This window comes from Orcinus orca, chromosome 14, assembly GCF_937001465.1.
Source record: "Orcinus orca chromosome 14, mOrcOrc1.1, whole genome shotgun sequence".
Lineage (NCBI taxonomy): Eukaryota > Metazoa > Chordata > Mammalia > Artiodactyla > Delphinidae > Orcinus > Orcinus orca.
Window position 1 is genome coordinate 33,567,204 of NC_064572.1, and position 22,391 is coordinate 33,589,594.

The following is a 22,391-nucleotide window of genomic DNA, read 5'->3' on the forward strand; positions in this document are numbered from 1 at the left end:
GCAGGCCTTTGCTTCGGCAGCTTCATGATGTAGCGCGGGTTCTTGCTGAGCTCATCCGAGTGCAGCAAGGGGACAGGAAGTGCTGGCTGTGCGGGTAGAGAAGGGCTCGCTGCTGGGAGAAGGCTGCCTGGATTTCCTGGGGGATCCGTGTGTCGCAGAGATGAGATCCAAGCCAGAAGCTGGAGAAGGAGGAAGGGACAGGTGCGTGGCCGTGGGCTGAGCTGCTCTGGCAGCGGCCTCGTCTGCGGGCCGGGAAGGAACAGTCAAGGCCACGGAGCTGTCAACTTCTCTGCCACTTTCCTCCCAGCAGGGGCGGGGAAGGCCTGCCAAGCCTGCCTGGAGGAGCAGCCCTGTGGCTGGTCATAGGCCAAGGGCACGTGTCCCCCATGCGGGGCCCAGGGCGGGAAGGCCACCTCGTCATGCAGTCTGAGCAGCCGTGTGCTGTGTGTCCCTTCTGTCCGTGTCCCTGTTTGGGGGATCAAGGGAATGTCCCGACCCGAGGTTAGATGAGCGCATCTCACAGCTGGGCAAGGGGCTCACTTGATGTGCCAGCCACACGGCCCATCGTGGGCCGTGCTGAAGGATTTTCAACTCCTGGGGATGCATTTTGCAACTCGGCGTCAGCAGGAGCTCTGCCACATTTTGCCTTTTCAGGCCCCAGTTTGAGAGGAGTGGGCTCAAGAACACAAGGTGGTAGGCTCTTCCTCACCTTCTGCCCAAAGGTCATTCTTTTTTTTTTTTTGCGGTACGCGGGCCTCTCACTGTTGTGGCCTCTCCCGTTGTGGAGCACAGGCTCCGAATGTGCAGGCTCAGCGGCCATGGCTCACGGACCCAGCCGCTCCACGACATGTGGGATCTTCCTGGACCGGGGCACGAACCTGTGTCCCCTGCATCGGCAGGCGGACTCTCAACTACTGCGCCACCAGGGAAGCCCCCGAACGTCATTCTTAATAAACCTCAGTCCATAAATAAATGTGTTAGTTTTCAAGTCCAAGTCCTGGGAGCCCTGGTGCATTATCATGGTGAGAATGAAGATATTTTTCTAGTTTTCTTGTACGAATACAACAACAGCCTGGATATATAAACTCTGTGCAAACAGTTATCTGTGGCTGAACTACCTGTCCCCCCAAATGGGGAGAGGTTTGACGGTGGTCTCTTGAGAATGGACACCATGTTGGAGGGGGCCGGACACAAGGGGTTAGCAGAAACATTCTTTATTTTTTTTCTGACTTTGAGGGAGAATTCCAAGGAAAAATGCAAAATGGGAAAGGAAGAGAGTAGGAAAAGAAGGAATGTTAACAAATGGAGAGAAAGTAAGCAAGAGGGAGTTTTAGATACCAACCATGGCGTCCAGCATATTGCAAGTTTTAATCAGAATCTCAGTGTAAGTTAATGTAAATAAAAGGAAATTTATTAGTGCATGTATCTGAAAAGGGCAGGGGTATCTGTTGGGCATGGCTGGCTCCATGGCCCAACAGTGCACACAAGTGGTCTTTCTCCCTCCACCTCAGGGTGTTGCTTTCCTGCCTGGTGACTCTCGGGCCTTCCCCTCAAGGAGGCAAGAAGGCCGCTAACCCCCCAGGACTTCTGTGTTATCTTCCCAGCTACCTTAGTGGAAAAAGAGAGCCCCTTTTACCATCTCTTCCATCACACCCCCAAGTTGGGTCTTAAGGGCCTTGATCAGGTCCCTTGTCTATCCTGAGCCAGTCTCCGCAGTCTGGGGCTATGACGCTCTGGTTGGCCAGGCCCGTTTAGGTGCCTTCCTGGAGCCGGGGTGGAGTCAGCACTGCAGAACTCAGTGATGGGTAGTCTGGGGTGGTGGGGTTCCCTGGGGAACACCAAGGTGCTCTTCTCAGAAAAAAGGTGAGTGCATGCTGGGCAGGCAAAGACCCGCCAAGGAAAGATGCAGTAAAGCTGGAAGAGGTTCTGAAAAGAGTTTTTGACACAATGTTGAGGGAAGATGGAAAACCAAAGAAAACCAAACCTGGTCATTGCTTGGGGTGTGCAGAGGCTGAATGATGGAGCTGACACGGCAGAAGGGCTGTGGTCTCAAATAGGAGTTGAGCGAGATGTTTTTTAGATAGTGTTTTCAATCCGGAGCATCCTTTCCCCCCACCCCCCCGGGGCTACAGAACCAAGGTATATGGTTGTTTGGATCCATAGATCTTAATCATTTCTAGAGCCAATTATTCTGAAGGGTCTGAGAGTTAATGAGGAGTGCGTGTCATGCATTGGAATGAATGTATCTTGAGTGCCTATTTAGCAGACACAAGTGATTAAATCATCAATAAAATATGGTTTCTGCTTTCTTTCTGAGGTATGGGTAATTTTACAACAGTAATTTTTCAAAACACTCATATTCTTTGATGAAAAGGAAATATTCTTTTTCCTCTAGGACTAAGTTATTCAAGCTGTGCTCCCTGGAATACCAGGGGGTGACTAGATGTTCCACAAGAAAAAAACCCACAGCAACCTGTGTCTTGATAAGTTTGAGAAATGTTGCATCTCCTTTGTCCTAGGGGAGGGGGATAGGCATTTGCAGTCCTCGTTATTGTATTAAGAGCTCAGAGAAGTTTGGCAGTAAGAAAACCTTCAGGTTTTGTTCAGCCAGCTGCTCTAGGTAGCTTATGTGACCATAGGATACTTTTCTCATGGCGTGAGAGTAGTGTTGAATATGGGTCATAAAACAGTGCCTAAGGAATCAGCCGTATTTTCTTTGATTTGCATACGCAAAGCCATCTGGAAAGGCTTTCATCGCTCAGTCTCACCTCAGATGTTGGAAGGGACCTCCCTCCACTATAAATCTCTGAGTGGTGCTTTCCTGTCTCTAAGCCAAGCATCTCCATCTTGCCATGACCAGCTTCCCAAGAGATGCGTAATGCAAATAACTCTGGCTTCTCATTGCTTTTGTCCCTTTGGGATTCCTCATCAGTAAATAGCCACAGCCATACCCGTGTTTTGGCGCTGAGAAGACTGACAGATCAGCTCTGCCAATATCACCTTCTGCTGGTGGTACCCAAGATGATTTGGGGAGGTACATGGATGCATCATCAATCACATAAGGAAAAGGTATTCCCTTTCAATTCTCTTTCTGTCGTTTTGACCATAATAAGGAGAAAGTCTCAGTTTGGAGGTAAATATGTCTTTTGTTTTTTAAACAAAGAGAGCAGGCTACTATATCTAACTAAAATGTAATATTTTGTTTTCATTGGGTATGTTTTTTGAATAATTTGCACTTATGACTCTGGACACTTTCTATTCATTATAGGTGATCTTGGCCTTTCCTTTATAGATATAATCCCCTTTTTAACATAAATGTAGGGGGAAATGAGTCAACTTAGAGCAAGATTTCTCAACCTTGGCACTAATGATATCTTGACAAGATAATGCTTTTGTTTGCTGTGGGTGGCTGTCCTGTGCATTGTAGGGTATTTAGCAGCATACCTGGCCTCCATCCAGTAGAAGCCAGTTGCACCGCCTCCCTCCAGGTTGTGACAGTCAAAAAATGTCTCCAGGGCTTCCCTGGCGGCACAGTGGTTAAGAATCCGCCTGCCAATACAGGAGACACGGGTTTGAGCCCTGGTCTAGGAAGATCCCACATGCTGCGGAGCAACTCAGCCCGTGCGCCACAACTACTGAGGCCCACGTGCCTGGAGCCCATGCTCTGCAACAAGAGAAGCCACAACAATGAGAAGCCCGTGCACCTCAACGAAGAGTAGCCCCCGCTCTCTGCAACTAGAGAAAGCCTGCGCGCAGCAGCGAAGACCCAATGCAGCCAAAAATAAATAAAATAAATTAAAAAAAGAAATGTCTCCAGACATTGTCAGATATTCCCTGGGGGATGTGATTGTCCCCAGGCAGTGAGAACTACCAATTTAGAGCCACAAGAAGTAAATATGAATAGCAGTGGTACAGAAGCATAGCAAAAGTTGCAAAGGTGCTAGCTAGGCATGACTGGTTCAGTTTAGTGAGCTGAAGTGCCACTAGCTGGCCTGAAAACAGGACACCTTTGCCCCACCCCATCTTCGTCTCCACTTCACAGCCTTTCCAGATGTGGTTCTACGCGCGCGCATCTATGCATATCCCTGTTCTTTGTGGACATTTTGTAGAAGAACAAGCTTTGACCATGTTGCCACTGGACTTGCCTGCTCCTTGGAAGGGAGCATTACACAGTCCAGCTGCACAACAAATGCGTCGCCAGAAATCAGAAAAGGAAAGAATGCTGAGTCGTAATTTCCTTCACACAGGAATTAACATGTATAATACTTTTGAGATTTTTGAACTGTGACGCAGCTTGGAGCTGGTGAAGGAGCGAGGTTTAAAGATCCGTTCAGCATTAGCATCGGTGAGGATCGCCGGCTGCTTTCATTAGTCGGCTTCAGGTTCTCTGTGTTTCATTTAGAAGCAGCTGCGATTGCTAATGGAATGACCCCGGCGTCATTTTCTGTTCCGAAGCAGGAGGCAAGATGGCTTCTCTTATGATGTTGTGTTCGCCACTTGTGCCGTCGCCAGATGCTGATAAAATGTGGTCCGTGGCCTTCAACAAAGCTCCTCTTTCTGTAAAAGAAAATTTTGTTTTCATTTGTAATAAAGATTCAGGCTCCAGGCTTCGAAAGCGTAGGGCTTCATGTTGCTTGACTGACTGCAGCAAAGGCATGGGAAGGGGGAGAAGTCCGTTTTCTTGTTTCCTCCCACTGCCCTTCTTCCCCACTAAAGCTCTCCACAACCTGGCTGGAGAAGCGGGCAGGCCTGGCTGCGGGAGGCCACTCCCCAGGCTCCCTTCTACTTGGGGCTCACTTGTCCCCAGCTCTTGTCTCCCTGTGGTCTGCCCACTGCAGTCCTCTCTACGCTTCGTTGTTGTGAGCATGTAGACCTCCCCCTTAGCCCCCTTCCCATTCCCCCCCCCCCGCCATCAGGATGCCCTTTGGATCAGAACAAATGCTTGCCGTAACAATAATAATAGTAACGTAAGAGAGTAGTATGGTATTTGTTTATCATTCCCAGCACAGCAGCTCCAGAGTGCTCCCATTCAAATGCTACGTTAGACCCAGTTATTCCCCTGCTAAAATCTTTCCAAAGGCCGACATCCTCCAGGGGTCCCAGGCAAGCTCACCCCTGAACCACCAGACCTCTGCCCCAGCCTCCCCTCTGCCCCTGGTCCCTCTGCAGAAACAGCTGTGTCCAGTCCTTGCCACTCCTCAGACACTACTTGGAGGTGTTTTCCCTTAGGTTTCTTCTCTTTCTCTGCCGGTATCTCTGAGGCTCCCTCTCTTTCCTCCTTAGGGGCTTTCCTTAAAAGTTGTGTCCTCAGTGAGGCCTTCCCTGTCAAAAACAGCCACTCTGCTCCCTGCCCAGGCTCACCATGGCTGCCTCTGCTGCTCGGTTTTTCTCCGCCATCCTCTCCTCCCCTTTACAGCCCACTTTTTGCACGAGGTTGCACACCTGCCATCCCCAGAATCCAGCCCCACGAGGGCTGGGTCTTGTCTCTCTGGTCACTGAGGCATTCCTAGCACCTGACTCATATAGCGTGCTCAATACATTTGGGCAAATTAACGACGGAACTTGATTAGTTCAAACAGTAATAACAGAAGATTGTTTGGGGGGTTACAGAGTGCATCTCTGTGCACTTTCTTGTTGGTCCTCACTACAGCCCCAGGAGGTAGGCTAGGCAGGCATTTATCATCCCCACTTTACAGATGGGGAAAGTGAGGCCCAAAGGTGTCCAGGGGTTTGTCCCAGTTCACACAGCTGGGAATGGTGGAGCTTGGACTCCCTTTTTCTGCCTCCTGCAGTGTTGACCTTTGCTGTCTGGCGTCTATGATTCTGATCGCCTTCTAGAATTCTAGGACAGTAGCAAGTGAAACTAGCAGACCTGGGTCATGGGACCTGGTAAATGAGTATCATGGTGAAATCCCTCCTGTCTGCTGGCCCCTTCCAGATGGGCTGCCTTCCCCAGGCCTGCAGTATAATTAGCTTGGAGGCCTTTGGCTCTGATGCAGTAACCGGTAAGAAGCTATCCATTACTGCCGTTCATTAAGACAGGCGACACAAGATGAAATATTTTAGGTGAATCATCTGGCCTAATTTAGAAAGGCTCGGTAGGGCCAGCGCCTTTCATTTATCAGGGTGAGGTATCTGTTATCAGAGAGATCCACACACGGACTTATTTATTATCCAGAATCTGTTTTTAATTTTGGAGATTGTTTACCTAAACTGCTGTGTGTCAGATTCTAGGACGGATTTCTGCTTAGCGCTTAATTTTAGATACTTGCCGTGGCGGAGAGTAAAAAATGGGTCTCCAGAATTTGTGGTTTCATTATGAATCTTACCTCCTGGCAGTCCCTACCAGTAGTTTGTCTTTGAAATCTCCTTGGTACTTGTTAACCCTGCTCTGCTGTGAAAGAGATATAGTTTATTTATTGGACTTTGCCCATTTATGAAAAAGTACAGAAATTATTAATGGTTTAGCATCTATTAATGCATTACTTGGGTGGAATTCAAATTCTAATATTTATGGAAAACCTTTGTAATGAAACGGGCAGAGAATCAGCTCTCCTACTCCTTAAATTTGGAAGGCTCTAGATGCCGTTGGAATGACTCCCTGTGAAATATGAGCCCTGCTGGCTTTATATTTACACCCATAAATAAGAAATAAGTACTTTGGGTTGGAGGAGAAATAATTAAGAATAGTTGTGTAGATAATAAAGAAGAAATGGCCCCGTTTGGTGAACTGTGTGCTTGGGAAATGCCAGAGGCTGCCAGGACCTGGATGAGAGATTTGGGAAAGACTAGTGCTGGGAGATTGTGGGTATGGAGGGCTTCTGGAGACAGAGGGATGGAGAGCCCTGTGGAGGCCACCTTGGAGCCACGGTAACATGTTAGAGGCTGTGTACATAGGGCTTAGAGCTGGGAATCACAAGACCTTGTTTGGATTCCAGCTCTTCTGTGCTGTTGTTGAACTTTTCCCGACCTCAGTCTCCTCATCTGTAAAATGGAGCTAATATCTTACAAAATTAGCTTGAGGATAAACGGTATAGACTTAGAATTACCAAAAGTAATAAATGTATCTGTGTACATGAGGCCTAAAGAGATGACCTGATTAGGGCAAAAGTGGCAGAGCAGGATAGAAAAGATATACAGATGTATATTACGTATTCACACATATATATGTACATCTTAGGGTGTGTGTGTGTGTGTGTGTGTGTGTGTGTGAGATTGCTGGTTGTCGAGCAGGAGATAGAGAATATAGGTGTATGTGTGTAAGTGTGAATAATGAGCTCAACATGGAATTTTTAAAAAAAATTAGGGTCTCAGAGCACAGTCAATGAATGGGTACCTCTTATGCACCAGGGCTCTTCCGCCTAGGGAGTATGGTATTGGGTTCCTTGAGGTTTTCTTAGACCACCCAAAATTTCTCCCTGACCTGCTCCTGGTATAAGTTGCTCATTTGGTTAAATCTCCACATCTCTATTGACATAAATTCTGAGTCCCAGCCATGCTCAGCAGCAAAGAGTTCTGAGATTCACTAGTGATGCTTACCAGGCTTATTGGTCTAGGAAGTGGTAATGTGGTTCATAGTCTCTTGTTCTTCGTTTTTGTTCGTTAAATAAGGAAACCAAAGCCTAGTGTGATCAAGTCAACTGGTCAGGCTCACACAGGGAGTTAGATGTGAGCCAGGACTAACGTTAGGTCTCTGGCTTCCAGTTTACTCGTCTCACCACACTTCCCTTCTTACCATGTGCAGCCTCAGTGTTTCTGCAGACCACCCAGGAGCACTACAGTCAGCTGTCCCCGACTTGTCAAAAGTACAGATTCAAGAGCATAAAGTGTTTGATATCCTTCTTGCGGTGTGTGGTGGCCTGCATGGACAACTAAGGCCAGGACACTATTTGGATTGGATGAGATGATGATGACGATGACGACGATGACAACTCATTTATTTAGCGTTTCCATATCCCAGGCCCTGGGCCGTGCATTTGATGTATATTATCTCATTAAATTACAACAATCTTATCCCTGCAGGACAGTCTTTCCACTATGCACATGAGGAAAATGGGGTCCAGATCAGTTGAGGAACACTCTAGAGTCACAAGCTAGCAGGTATGCAAGTCTCTCAGACTCCAAAGCATGTGTTCGTGATCACAACATATATGAACACATCTCCTATGGGCTTGTGAATGGTGCTATCCAGAGGGTAGCATAGATGCATCCTCTGCATGTCACAAATAAAGACTCTCATTTGAAGGAGCAAAGGAGTCTTTGGATGGTTCGTCCTCCTGCAGGCAGCATTTAGGTAGTAGGGAAGAATGTTCTTTCATCCAATACAGAACTTCCCTGGATCTATTTCATCTGTGTTCTGTGTAGAGCTTCTGTGTATATTTTGCCATGACTCAAGCAAGCATTGGATGTTATTGAGTAGATCATGTCCCCAGTTCTTCATTTTTGTATATTGTAGGCAAGAAATACTCCCAGGGGAATTTCCGGACCGTCCAGCAGTTAGGACTCCGCTCTTTTACGGCCGGGGGCCCAGGTTCGATCCCTGGTGGGGGAACTGAGATCCTGCAAGCCGCCTGGCACGGCCAAAAAAAGAAAAAAGAATTAATCCCATAATGATTCATAAAAGTGAAATTGCTGGTTGCGTGTACCTGCCAGGTTAATTGGCTAAAGGGTATAGATGTTTCCTGACTCCAGAAGGAAATGATCCCTGATACTGGACAAAGGACAAAGGAACCATCTTCTGTCTAGAAGATTTGGACTCTCTCTTCCCTAAGTGTTTAGGGAGGTTGAGTCATCAGTCTCATACCTGGAGGTATAAGGACCTCCCCGTGGAGACCCGGGGTTAGGTGGGTCGAGAGTGTTGAGCATCTCTGCTGTGTGGCGAAGGCAGAGGCCCCAGTCATTGTTTTCCTCATCTTACCTGAGTAGCTGTAGCCAAATAGCACAGGTTTGGGAGTCAGCTTCAAATTCATTCATCCACCAGTCTTGTCCTCTGGCTACATACCAGCTTTTAAGTATGCAGGTTACAATCTTAACGTTTAGGTTAACCGTCGAATAAAAATAAAAATTAATAAGGTAGAAAAAAAAAAGAGTGTGTCTTTACTTACAGTTCTTACCGGAGCTGTAGAAGGGCTCCATCTCAGCCCAAGTGATTCCAGTCTAGGCAACGGGCTTGCTCCTCTGCGAAGTGCAGTATGTGGGTGCTGGCTTCTACCTGCGGTGGGTGTGGGATCGGCCTGAGGTCACATAGCAGGGAGCATAAGAAACTCTGCTGTCCAAAGCTGCTTTGCTCTCCTGGAAAAGTTGTCTAGGGGGATCCTACTTCTCCCCCAGAGGGCCATGGGGATTGGGTGCAAGCTGTTAGCTGTGATGAAGAAGGTGAAGCTGATGAGGAGGAGGAGGAGGAGGAGAATGAATGCTATGCTGACATTTGAATAGAACCATTATCTCCAGACAGGCGCTGCTCTAAGTAATTCGCCCATGTAATCCTTCAGCATCCGTTTGAGGATGCTATTATTGCTGTCCCCATTTTGCAGTTCAGGAAACTGTGGTTAACTGATTTGCTCAAGGTCTTACTATTGGTATGTGGTGATGAAGTTGGCCTCGGGGTTGAGTCTGTGCTTGGTGTCTGGAAGTGCTTGTTGGGAGAGGTACACTCTCCTTGCCCCATCAGTCGTCACCTTCTTTCTCTTCTCCTCGTTGGGATTGTTTTCCTTTTGATCAAGAATAAATATACAGAAGGGAGCGAAGATCCATCTGGAGCATCTCAGCCGGTCCCTTTTATCAGGTCTTTCCTCTGACTTTACCTACCTGCCTGTCCCCAGGCCCCTCTCTCTTGCCTGGACCGCATATACCCACCTGTATTTTCCCCCAGCAAAACCAGTTCTCAAAACCTCCATTCACCCTAAGTTATAGGTGATTCACAGAAGCTGAATGTGTTACTTATCCCAGTAATATTTGTATTTTGGTTGTAGTCAAAGCATTGAAGGTGGAATTTCAGATCTATCCAACCAGGTTCTGCTTTCCATTCTGACTAACCTTTTAACCTCTAGGCCAACCTGAGATCCAAAGCTAGGAATTCCCTTAAAAATGGCTGCCTCTCATTCTGTTCATTCTAGTCCACAAGCCAATCAGGAACACATATGAAAGGTTGAAGTAACACGCAGGAACCGAAGCAGAATTTTTTTTTTTTTTTTTTTTTTTTTTTTGTGGTACGCGGGCCTCTCACTGCTGTGGCCTCTCCCGTTGGGGAGCACAGGCTCCGGACGCGCAGGCTCAGCGGCCATGGCTCACGGGCCCAGCCTCTCCGCGGCATGTGGGATCTTCCCGGACCGGGGCACGAAGCCGTGTCCCCTGCATCGGTAGGCGGACTCTCAACCACTGCGCCACCAGGGAAGCCCCCGAAGCAGAATTTTAACCTCATCCCCACCCTGGGTTTGCATGGTGCCACGGTCTCCAGTAGCATCCTCCGGATGTGATTTCCGTATTACTCATCCAGATGCTCGATGAGACTGAAATTAGTGGGCTTCACTGGGTCCAGCCCAGGCTGCAGTCAGGCAGCTGATGCAGGGAGCGTTCCTCAGATGCTGAGACCAGGAGGAGAGAGGCTGGGTGCTCCTTGTTGCTTGGGGCCACCGACCCCGTGGACTAAGACAGGAAGAAGACGATGCTCACCTCTGGCAAGTCCAAGTTGTTGATGTCCTGCCTCTCCTGTTCGGGGCTGTTCTACCTATAAGGCCATCTTCTGGAGGCCGTGTTTTTTATATAACATTTTGTCCCTTTAGAAATTATCATGATGCATGTCAAGAGCGTTCACACTGAAAAAAAAAATATGTCACTTTAGCTTCCAAGTTTCTGATTGTCTAAATAACGCAGCAACTCAACATACAGCTGTCTGGCATTTTGACAGTACAATAACCCATAATTCTTCCTGCCACTCAACACTTCAAGGTTAGCATTTTATAGTTTGCTCTCAAGGAGTATTCATTTAAAATTTCAAGAGCAAAGAGTTGAATGTGGCTGCCTTGTACCTCTCTTTTGATCTTTCCTTTATTTACTTGGGGGCTCTTCCAGTTTATTACATGTATTTTATGGGATGCTCATGCGTGTGTATAAACTTTTTTGGAAGAGGTAGAATGTTGTTCAACTTACTGTGTCTCATTCTCCATGTAGTTGGGGATAAGGGTGGGAAGAGCTGCTGAGCTTCAGAGGGCAGCTACGCTGTCTGCAGTTTCCAAGCATTTGCTATGGAGTGAAGCATGAAGGGATTGGGGGAGGGTATGGACCAGTTTAGGACTCGTTCTTGCCTCCTTTCAGAAGGCAGGTGAAATCCTCACAGCGGCCTTCTGAGGAAAGCGGAAGTTTCCAGTTCTCAACTTTCTCACTAGCGAAACCTGCTTGCTTGGTCCTGTCTTGATTCTTGAGTCATGAGACGGATTCTTGGATACTCAGCCAACACTTTTGATATAGCTGCTGGTTGCGAATCTTCCTCCCTAGCTTGCTTGCAGTTGGTCATCCTCAGGCAGGTTGACATCCCTAGGCGGGAGACTGGGTTATGAATCTGGCTTTCATAAATTTCCTGCATAACCTTGGCCAAGTCAATAATTTGCCTCTTTGAACTTCTTATTTCTAAAACATAGTTAGTCGTCCTAGCCATACCTGCTTTTACAGGCTTGTAACTAGGTCAAGATGAAGCAACAGAAGTTCATGTGCTTTGCATTATTGAGTTGCGCTAACTGAATATTAGAGATCATTGTGGGGTTTTTTTCCTTTGAATCCATTCCCACCTTACCTCCCTGATCTACATCCCTGCCTATGGTAATCAAGTGGCTTATTGTGACGCATGGGTCATTTTCTGAGACAAGGAAAGTCAACGTAAGTGCCTTGTGCCGTGAACAGGATTTATTTATTGGCCCTCCTTGGACTGTGTCCGAGGGTGAAGTTTTGGATCTTGGGCACCCTTAGGACATTTCAGGGTCTAAAATTTCTAAGATAAGATTATTTTTAGATTGACAACTGACTCAGTAAATGTGCTTTGCCTGTGAAAACCCTAACTCTCCATGTTCGCCAAGGTACTCTTAAGCCCATGAGGTTAAGCACCATTTAAAAGCCTGAATGTGTATGTGAAAAGAATTACTGTGTTGATATGCAGTCTGTTAACACTTTCAGAGCCATTAGAGTGATAAACATTTTACCGTCTTTGGCCCTAAAATCTCTGTAACACAGTTTGCTTGTTGAGAACTGTTGGAATTGATGCTCCTGGCAGGGGGATTAACTCTTCTTCAGCAGCCTGGGACTGACTTTGACAAATCTGGGGAGGACTGGTGGCCGGAAATTAAGGAATGTTTGAATCCCAGCTCATGGGGTGTTTCTAATGTGTGGACTTTCTCTGGTTGGTTGGTTGGTTTTGGTGGGGAGGGGTCCGGGTTGACAGCCCCCAGGCTGTTAGAGGTTTCATGAACTCTCTTCTTCAGAATTGGCAATCTTACCCGCTCTGCATCTGCTACTTCTAAAAAGGGAGTTTGAAGTCTTGTGCAGGCTGCTTGGGATAAGATGGTGGAGTATCACAGTTCCAGGCTTAAAATAGCCTGGGCCCTGGAAGAGGACAGCTTGGCAGGGTTAGCCACAATGTTTAGATACCAACAATAATGCAGTCACTTGAATTACATATCATTCTATGCATTTCAGAGGGCCTTTCCATCTGTTACCACACTGATCTCAGAATAGTAGTGTGAAATAGAACTGATCAGGGTTTCTAAAATGATGCTAAGAATTTTTTTGTGATTATAAAAATAGTACGTATTCATTATAGAAATTTTGGAAAATACTGAAAATGATAAGGAAATTAAGATTGCCTGTAATTCTCCACTTTCCAGAAATAACCACTTAAACCATTCTGGTATATATCCACCCCTACATATACTTCATTTTGTATGTATTCGTACATGAATCTGTACCATATACATGTATAATTTTATTTGGGATCACTCAATAATGATACTGTTTTGTTACTTTTACTTATAAACACTTATCCATGTTGTAAACAGTCCCTGAAAACCTAACATTGAATGTCTGAATAGTATCTGTTATAAAGGATGCATCCTGATGTTGTCGAGTAAATAGATGATTTTCCATTGTTCCCTGTTGTACTCAGCACCATGAAGTATGTGCCAGGACGTACATCTTTCTTCATTTTAAACACACCTCTGGTTATATCCTTAAGATAAACTGTTAGAAATGTTCTAGCCATACCATTTCTATCTACCTTCCAAGGATTATTACATAAAATGTCAGACTTAAGGCAGATATTTTATCATCATTTTCTAGGCGGGAAAACTGAAGAACAGAGACTTGCACTGACTTGCCTAAGGATGCACAGCGAGTTAGTGGATGAACCAGCTGACCCATGGTAGCATCTGCCTTACCTCTTACTATCTGGAGGTGAGAACACCTCCCCCTGCAAGGGCGAGCTGTGTTACATGTGGTAGTTGTGGGTTCTCTTTACGACCCACCCTTCGTTAAGTGTGGTTTGCTGGCCTGATGACCCACCCCCACCCAGCAGCCTTTGAGATGGAAATTAAATAGATCTTCTTTCCACTTCCTGTCATGGCTTCTTAGCACTTCCTGGGCTCTCCCCCTCCGAAGCTGTCTCTCCAGCCCAGCCCTGTCTCAAGAGTGGTGGCCAGGCTGCCTGCCTGCCTGCTTGCTTGCCTCCCTTTGGATCTCAAGCATTTTGAGGGGAATGCCTGTCAAGTTCCAGGCCCTGTGTTGGGTACAGGGGATACCAAGGTGTGTTGAGCTCAGCCCTGACCCTCAAAACTCATCTGGGATTAAAGCTGAAATACAAACAGATAACTGTGATGAAGTAGGATGAAGACATGGTCCCAGGACTGTGGAAGAAATAAAAATGTCCTACTTGGTGACTTTCATAGTGATATTCCCAGTGCATGACAGACCTCTCCTCCGTAGCCACAGTGGGTCCTTTTGGTCTCTTATTCTAGAACATTTGCTTTGCTCCGATCTGTCCCCCCCAAAGTCTCCCCACTTCCCCTTCCTTTTGTCTCTTGTCCGCTTCAACTTATTTCCCATTGTTCATGTACACAGCAGGCAGTTTATAAGTAGCTACACATATTAACTCACTTAAGCTCACATCTTTGTAAGGTGAAGGCTTACTGTTTTCCCCGTTCTCAGAGGAGGATCCAGGGTCCAAGGCCACACAGCCAGCTGGTTGGACCAGAAGGCGGGCTGGCTGTAGAGCTTGCTCTCTTGACCTTGCACGCCACTATTTCAGGACCATTTCCTCTTGCATTCATCCCCTTGCCTTGCATTGCACCTGGCATGGGAGTCTAGAAACTCTCTCAAGGTGGTAACTTATTCCTCTCCCACCACCCAGGAGGCACATGGATGTCGGGACCTTGGCCATTCTCCCATAAGGTTACAGAATATCCCAGAACCAGGGAAGTGTGGCGCTGAGAGAGACCCAAGAGGAAAATCTCCTTTTTCACCCATCCATTCACCTCTACACTCAGCAACTTTTTGAGCTGTCTGAAGGTCATGGTACTCTACCATGGACCAAAACAAATGTGGCATCTGCTCTTGGGAAACTCACTCTCCAGAAAGTGGGGAAATAGTTTACACAGCTCGTGGGACTGCTGGGCTGCTGGGCTGCTGGGAGGGAAAGCCCTAAGGGTGAAAATGTTCCCAGGTTGAAATGCCTAGCTTTCTTCAGACTTGTAGGGACCCGTTGGTTCTGGCGGAAAGACTATCTTCTCTCCAGGGAACCTTTCATGTTCCTGGGTCTCACGAGTCCAGAATGAGTAGTAGAAAGCTTTTTGTCCAAAAGGCCTAGTTGGGGGCCTGGATTTTATTGTTGTCATAGTACCTGGATTACAAAAAATAAGCTTCATCATAATGGAGGGAGAGGAGGAAGCAAAATCATGCCGGGTTTTAGATTAGTTGTGGATATTTTTTTCTCCTTATTGAGATTTATAGTATGCCCAAGTGCCTGGCACTTGGGTTGATTTGAATGAGAAAATATATATGCATATATATGCATGCTTGAACAATGTCAGGCTTGTAGTGTGTCTCTAGTTCCTCTGTAAGTCCCCAATCCAGGGGTTTCTTGTGTAGCTCCATTCCAGCAAGAACGGGCGTTGCTTCAGTATTCATTTCAGTGGCATTGACAATACTGACAGTATAATTGACCTGAAAAGTTCTGGATTTCCTGTTAATGCACTTTAGAAATGTACATCAACTACCAAAAAAAAATCATTTCTATCTACATTTCACTTGATTTCCATTTTCAAGAGAGAGGCTTCATCATTATTATTCTATTTGAATAGCACTGATATCTTGAAGGATGGAAGGAGATTTCTATTGTATGCGGGAGTACTTTATTTCGATATTTTCTTTGTCTGATTATACATGATAAACACACATTAGTGACATTTCGTGCATGTTTGGAAGATAAATGGGGATATCTCTTTAAACCATTCCTGACACTTGCTAACCTGTGAGCTTAATGGCATTTTCTCTTTGATTCAATAATTTGTCTGTCAGAAAAAAGCTGGGCTGACATTCTCCTTGTTGTGGGATTGAAATGGAAAGAAATCTCTTCTCTTGAAGGAAATTTTTTTTTAAATGGTGGGGAACATTTTAGGATAAAAATGTTTCTGAAATTCTTTGGGGTTTTGGTGGTGGAGGTGGCAGGGAGTGCGGATGGAGAGGGCGGTGCTAATGAATGCCAGAGCCCTGACACTATACGTGTGGCAAGTGATAAAAGGGAGATGATTACCTCAGTCTGAAAGTCCTCTTGAAATAATTGGGGAACATGTAAAAGCTTGCAGATGAAGGTGGCTTCTACCGCTGTGTCTTGTGGGAGGTTGTCAGCCTTGCTCCCGTGGAGGTGGTTGGGTTGGGGTGTGTATCCACGTGTGAGAGGATGGCTCTGACTCTGTTCACCTGCCTCGGTTCCCTCAGCCTCGTTCTGGGTGGGGAGGGGTGAGGCAGAGGGCTTGCTGTGTATCGTCCTGGAGAGGTTCTAAACCCAGGTGGTCGTTTTTCCCTTTTGGGAGATTTTGGAGAAGGCTTTTCAGGGGCTGTGGTGACAAGGAATCCTAGAGGTGAACCTGGAGTAGGGAGGCAAGTGGTGGGCTGGGAGGTGGGAGCTTGGCATTCTTGGGGGAGCCCTTTGTGTTTGTGATAAAGGTGAGCATGCTGGGCATGAGGTGCTCTTTCAGAGCTGTATCATGTGACCCCCTCCCCCCCACCCCTGCAGTGTACTGCTGACCCTCTCTCCTCAGACCCCTGCATCAGAGGGCTCCTGGGAGGTCTGATTAGGTAAAGTCGATGAGAGTAGGCAGGTGGTCGGGACTTGGGAGCAGGATTGGGGAAGATGTTGGGGGGTCAAAGTCTGCTTATCCCTCTGCCCCCTTCTCCATTCCAAGGGGTCTTCAGGTGTGCCATTGGAAAACACTGACTCATTAAGATCCCTCATTGATTCATTGAACAGTTTTTATCGAATGCCTCTTGTGTGCCAAGCATGGCTCTAGACACTGGGGATGCATCCCAAGTTCCACAGGTTGTCAATAGCAAAGTTGGGAGTAGGACCCAAGTCTCTTAAGTCCTGATCTGGTGCTTTTTAGCACTGCCTCCCTGGAGACTCTGCCTACTACAGGAGCCCAAGGGTCTGAAATTCTTTCCCATTATTTGGTTGTTCCTCCCATGGCTTCTGGTCCCCCGCCCGGCCATGGCTTCTCCGGTTTTTGATCCTGAGTCATGCTGGGTTGCCCTAGCAAAACACAACAAACATAAACAAAAATGAAGATGTTAACCATCATGTGTGTTTTCCCAGCATGGACTTTCTACCAGCAAGTAGGGCCATCTAAAGACCTTTGAACATCCTGAGAACTTTTATTTTCTATTTTCTAAATTTATTTTATTGAAGTACAGTTGATTTACAGTGTTCTGTTAGTTTCTGGTATACAGCAAAGTGATTCAGTTATACATATATAATAGTTTGCATTTGTTAATCCCAAACTCCCAATCCATCCCTCCCCCATCTTCCCTCCCTCTTGGCAACCACAAGTCTGTTCTCTATGTCTGTGAGTCTGTTTCTGTTTTGTAGATATGTTCATTTGTGTCATATTTTAGATTCCATATATAAGTGATCTCATATGGTGTTTGTCTTTCTCTTTTGACTTACTTCACTTAGTATGATAATCTCTAAGTCCATCCATGTTGCAAATGGCATTCTTCATTCTTTTCATTCATTCAAATGCCAAATTTCATTCTTTTTTATGGCTGAGGAGTATTCCATTGTTTATATGTATCATATCTTCTTTATCCATTCATCTGTTGATGGACATTTAAGTTGTTTCCATCTTGACTATTGTAAATAGTGCTGCTGTGAACACTGGGTTGCATATCTCTTTTCGACTTATAGTTTTGTCCAGATAATGTGCCCAGGAGTGGGATTGCAGGATTATATGGTAGCTCTATTTTTAGTTTTGTAAGTAACCTCCATACTGTTCTCCATAGTGGCTGCACCAATTCACATTCCCACCAACAGTGTAGAAGGGTTTCCTTTTCTCCACACCCCCTCCAGTATTTGTTATTTGTAGATTTTTTTTTTTTTTTTACTGAGCACCTTTATTTTAGATATCTTACTACATAATACATCAAACATATTAAAACAACCCCCCCCATTTCACATTATATATGATTTATAAAATTTCAATGTGAAAATTTTGGAAGTATTCTAAAACTAATTTTAACAGTTTTGAGGCTTGGGGGTAAATTCATTTTCCTATGATATAAACTTTGTTATATTTATATGTAAATGTAGAGCTGGACTTGATTTGCATTTGACTGACCAATGAATGTATTTTCTTTTGAAACTTATTTAAACATTAATCTTAGTTTTAGAAATTTTATTTCATATCTTGGTGCTGTTTTTTCAGCTCTCAAACATTCTGTTGGCCATTAAAAAATTTAAAAGAGGGCCCTTGACACTGTGCCTATGGCTCTTCACTGATTAAAGGCACTGAGAATAGATCTCCTGGCACCCACCCACCTAAAACCAAATCCTGGACCTCAGCAGTTGCTTTCCCTCAGGGGACTCCAGAAGGGCTAGGCTTCTTTTCAAGCCTCTTCTCAATGTGCCCTCCTTGCCCTGCCCCTCAGGGACTGGCCCGGGTGTTATAGAAGTGACCCTGCTGCAGGCTCAAGAAGAACTCTTGTTACCACCTGCTATGGTGTCTGAGTCAGCTTGTGCTGCCATAACAGCATACCACAGATTGTGTGGCTTAAACAACAGACACTTACTGTCTCAAAGTTCTGGAGGCTGGAAGTCGCAGGTCAAGGTGCTGGCTGATTTGGTTCCTGATGAGGGCTCTCTTCTTGACTTGCAGACAGCCGCCTTCTTGCTGTGTCGTCATGGTGGGGAAAGTGAGCAAGAGCTCTGGTCTCTTCCTCTTCTTCTAAGAGCAATAATCCCATCATGAGAGGTCTACCCTCATGACCTCATCTAGCTGAATTACTTCCTGAAGGCCTCATCTCCCAAGACCATCACAAGGGAGTTAGGACTTCAACATAGGAATTTTTTTTTTTTTTTTTTTTTTTTGCGGTACGCGGGCCTCTCACTGTTGTGGCCTCTCCCGTTGCGGAGCACAGGCTCCGGACACGCAGGCTCAGCGGCCATGGCTCACGGGCCCAGCCGCTCTGCGGCATGTGGGATCTTCCCGGACCGGGGCACGAACCCGTGTCCCCTGCATCGGCAGGCGGACTCTCAACCACTGTGCCACCAGGGAAGCCCCTCAACATAGGAATTTTGGCAGGAAAACGTTCAGTCTGTAATATACATTGTGGTAGGGAAGCATGGGCCTCCAAATCTATGTCTGTGGGCTTCATATCCCAGTCCTACCACTTTTTAGCAATGTGACTTAGGATAAGTTGGTTATACTCTCTGAGCCTCAGTTTCTCCTTCTGTAAATTGGGGATAACAATCATTGGCAGAGTTATTTGTATTAGAAATAATATTTGTAAAGGGCCTAGCACCAAGTAAGTAACCCTTCTCCTTAGAATTTCCCCAGTGATCTGGAGTATCTTTAATTAAATGAATGTTTGAAGAACACTCAGTTGTGTGTGTGTGTGTATGTGTGTGTGTGTGTGTGTGTGTGTGTGACTGATTGAGACAGAGGCCAGGAGCATGGCCGAGGCAGAAGACGGGTAAACTCTCTGGCACTAGGGAAAAGCTGGGCTTCTGCAAGAGGAATTTGTTTCTACATTTCTGGAAGGTCTCAGGCTTGCAGGAACTCCTTGGGTTGTACCAGTGCACGGAGGGTAGACTGAGAAGGCTCTTCAGGGATCTGGCATGGAGAGGACATACAATTCAGGATCGAAGGACCCTCAAGCTGGGAAGAGTAAGCTTGGGTTTTTCACCAGAAGAGGCTCTGCCATTTAACCTCAATTACTTTTGCCATTTCCAGAATAGGGAACAGAAACTGAAATGATTAGTTTTCAAAAATGTGGGAGTTTTGAGCCTGGGATGGGAGTGGGCGTTGGTATTCATGCACAAAGGGCACTGGACTTCGCAAATTGCATTGGTATCTGGGGAAGGAACCAATGACCAGCACTTAGAGAGCAGTCAGAACAGGGAGGGCCACCCCTGGCTGTGAGGATAGATGGGTCATGATATGAGAGCAGTCAGTTCCCAGGCATCCCACAATCGGAGGGAATTGGCAGGTGGAAAATTGGAGGAAGCTGATTGTCCCCCAGAGCCTTCCACTTGAGTCGTGGCTGCCGGGAGCGGGTGAACCTTTCTGACTGACTCAAGTGAAGCCTGGACCATGGTGGGAAGAAAGCACCTGTCTTCCCTCCCTCCCTCCGTTCCATCCTTCCTCACTCGAGTGCACAGTGAGGATTAGGCACTCTCCTAAGCACTTGTATTACATCTGTGGGCAAAACTGACAGACATTCCATGGACCTTATAAAGTATAATTAAACAGGTAATATAATACAGAAGTAAATTATATGGTATGTTGGAAGGTGATACGTGCTATGGGAATAAAGAAAGAAAAGAGAGCACATAATAAGTAGTCCTGGGTGGAGGTGGCAGGGGAGGGTGGCGTTAGTGAGCAGGGTGGTCAGGGGAGGCTGTGTTAGGAAAGGGAGTTGAGGAAGTGAGCTGGAGGAGAAAAGGAATAGCAAAATGAGTTTGCCATTTCTTTCTCTTTTTTTTTAACTTTTTATTTTATATTGGAGCATATCTGATTAACAATGTGGTGATAGTTTCAGGGGCACAGCAAAGGGACTCAGCCATACAAATACATGTATCCAGACTCCCCCAGACTCTCCTCCCATCCAGGCTGCCACATAACATGGAGCAGAGTTCCCTGTGCTCTACAGTAGGTCCTTTTAAATATAGTTGGTTATCCCTTTTAAATATAGCAGTGTGTACGTGTCAATCCCAAACGCCCTAACTAGGGAGAAAGAGAAGTATTGTATGATATTCGGAATCTAAAAAGAAATGGTACAAGTGAACATATTTATAAAACAGAAACGGACTCACAGATTTAGAGAACAAACTTATCGTTACCAGTCGGGGGAGCGGGGAGGGAAGGAATAGTTAGAGTTTGCTGTTTCTGAGCTCACAGTGTCTGGTAGGGAGAGAAGAAGCCAGCCAACATTGGAATTCCTGGAATATAATTTCTTCCTAACAAATTGAAGCAACATGGTTACTGGAGATGAGGAACGGCCATGCCTGCACGGTTCCTGGTACCACCAGGCAGTGTTTGGTATCAAATGGAGATTGGGAGGTGGAGTGTGAAGCCAGAGTTCTGTGGTCCAGGTGGGTTTGCTGGGTCTTTAATGGTTCAAAACATTTGTTGGATGAGTGAATGATGAATGAGTGAATGAATGAAGGACTGAGTAAATTTGTGAATGGGTAGATTAATGAAAACTGAATGAGTAAAGATTGACTAAAACTCATATCTCTGTTAAGGACGAGTTATTTCCAAGTTCACACCATAAGTTACTAGTGGAATATCTAGCTTCAGTGGTAATTGCTTTAGGGCACGTTGCTTTAAATAATAAAGCAAAAGGGGCACAGGCATTTGTACCCCTGAGTCAATTTTCAAATAATACAATGAAAAATTATCCAGTTTTCTTTTAAGTATGGTTGCATAGTTAGGTTTTCACATATACCTGTAGTCAAAGGTTAAAGGGTATTCTTGGAACCAACAGGGGACTTCCCCTCATATTTAAATTAAGAGCAGACTCTGACTGATAACCTTGTTAATCACTGTACTTTGCTTATGGACAACACCTACTCTTGGTCTTTAATCATGACATAGAGATGGAGGCAGACGATTGGATGTCACTTTGGTGGATCTTCTGGTCTAGTGGTTACCAGACTTTACAGGTTAACAGAAAGTCCTGTGACAACTTCCAGACAGACAGACTGTGTCCACACTTTAAGTCTATTGTCAGAAGTTCCAGGTACGGACCTCAGTATCTGCATTTTTAAATCCCTTCACAGGTGATTTTGTTGCAGGTGGTGTAGGGATTTAGGAACCACTGTACTAAAGTCAACTTTGAGGGCAGAAACTATGGCCTCTTTTTTAAAAAATATATTCATTTTATTGGTGTCTACTTTCATACTAAAAAAGCGGTAAATCTTTATTGCTAGAAGCCAAACAAGATAGATTCATTCCCCTCTATCGAAGTAGCATTCTAGTCCTTTCTTTCTTTCTCTCTGTTCCTTCCTCCCTCCCTCCCTCCCTCCCTCCCATCCCTCCCTCCCTCCCTCCCATCCCTCCCTCCCTCTCCCCTCCCTCCCTCCCTTCCTCCCTCCCTCCCTCCTTTCCTTCCTTCCTTCCTTCCTTCTTTCCTTTCTTTCTCGTCCTCTCTCTGCCTTTATTTCTCAATTTTCCCCCAAACATAGAACTATTCTGTAAGTATTACTGTCCTGTTTTCTTTCTTTTTATAATGCTTTGTGCACCTCTCTCAATACTTTTTAAAGCTACATGATGTTCCAGAGTATGGAAATCAGCCAGGCTTGCCAACTTGCTGAAACCCCTTGCTTCATTCAGTGCTTTCCACATAGAAAAATGTTACTGAGCCTGTATTGCCTGAATAACTAGGAGGAGACAGCTATCTTGTGCCACCCACCCACGCCCTATTCCTAGTCTTAGGGCAGAGTAGTCCTTTCTCAAGCTCTTTCCATTCCCCTAAAGAAACTTGGTAGTACAATAAGTTGACTGCTCTTTAGGGACAGCCTGGGCTGTAGTGAGAACCACTCCACCCCTCTGGTCGATTTGAAATGGAGTTGTTATTTCCCAAAGTGAAGGAGAACAAATCAGCCAGTCGGAAGTGTGGGTGCTGTAGTATCCTCA

The 22,391-nt window shown here is 45.8% G+C and overlaps 1 protein-coding gene and 1 long non-coding RNA gene across 4 annotated transcripts in view; one reads left to right on the forward strand and one right to left on the reverse strand.

Annotated features, from left to right (window-relative positions):
• LOC125961097 (uncharacterized) overlaps window positions 1-11,623 on the reverse strand; it is a 274,111-nt gene extending 262,488 nt beyond the window's left edge. The window contains exons 1-3 of one of the 2 annotated variants that reach the window (XR_007471411.1): window positions 11,149-11,622; window positions 9,105-10,814; window positions 822-8,570 (exon numbers count right to left, since the gene is read on the reverse strand). This is a non-coding gene — a long non-coding RNA (uncharacterized LOC125961097). Of the gene's footprint in view, window positions 1-821; window positions 8,571-9,104; window positions 10,815-11,148 lie in introns of those variants that run through there. The other variant, XR_007471412.1, reaches the window with a different exon arrangement.
• Window positions 1-22,391, forward strand: part of LRMDA (leucine rich melanocyte differentiation associated) — a 1,119,714-nt gene that overhangs the window by 543,018 nt on the left and 554,305 nt on the right. The window lies entirely within an intron of this gene.